We start from the raw sequence: 719 nt of genomic DNA, 5'->3' as shown, positions 1-719 counted from the left end.
AGGAAAAATGTTACATATAGATTTCGGGTTTATACTCGGAGAAGGTATATTTATATTTATTTTTATTTATATTTATTTATATATTGTTTATTTATTTATTTATTTATTTATTTGTTTGTTTATTTATTTATTTATCTATCTATTGATGTATCTATTGGTGTATCTATCTCTATATAAGGAAAAATGTTACATATAGACTTTGGCTTTATACTAGGAGAAGGTATATTTATATTTATTTATTTATTTATTTATTTATATTTATTGTTTATTTATTTATTTATTTATTTTGTTGTTTTTTATCAATCGATGTATCTTTCGGTGTATCTATCTCTATATAAGGAAAAATGTTACATATAGATTTCGGCTTTATACTAGGAGAAGGTATATTTATATTTATTTATTTGTTTGTTTGTTTAGTTTTTTATTTATTTTTATTGTTTATTTGTTTATTTAGTTTTTTATCTATCTATTGATGTATCTATTGGTGTATCTATATCTTTATATGTATATAAGGAAAAATGTTACATATAGACTTTGGCTTTATACTGGGAGAAGGTATATTTATATTTATTTATTTGTTTGTTTATTTGTTTAGTTTTTTATTTATTTTTATTGTTTATTTGTTTATTTATTTATTTCTCTATCTATCGATGTATCTATATCTATATCTTTATCTCTATATAAGGAAAAATGTTACATATAGATTTCGGGTTTATACT

Source organism: Eimeria mitis, genomic scaffold, assembly GCF_000499745.2.
Source record: "Eimeria mitis Houghton genomic scaffold, Emh_scaff1287, whole genome shotgun sequence".
NCBI lineage: Eukaryota > Apicomplexa > Conoidasida > Eucoccidiorida > Eimeriidae > Eimeria > Eimeria mitis.
Note: the sequence above shows the minus strand (reverse complement) of the source record.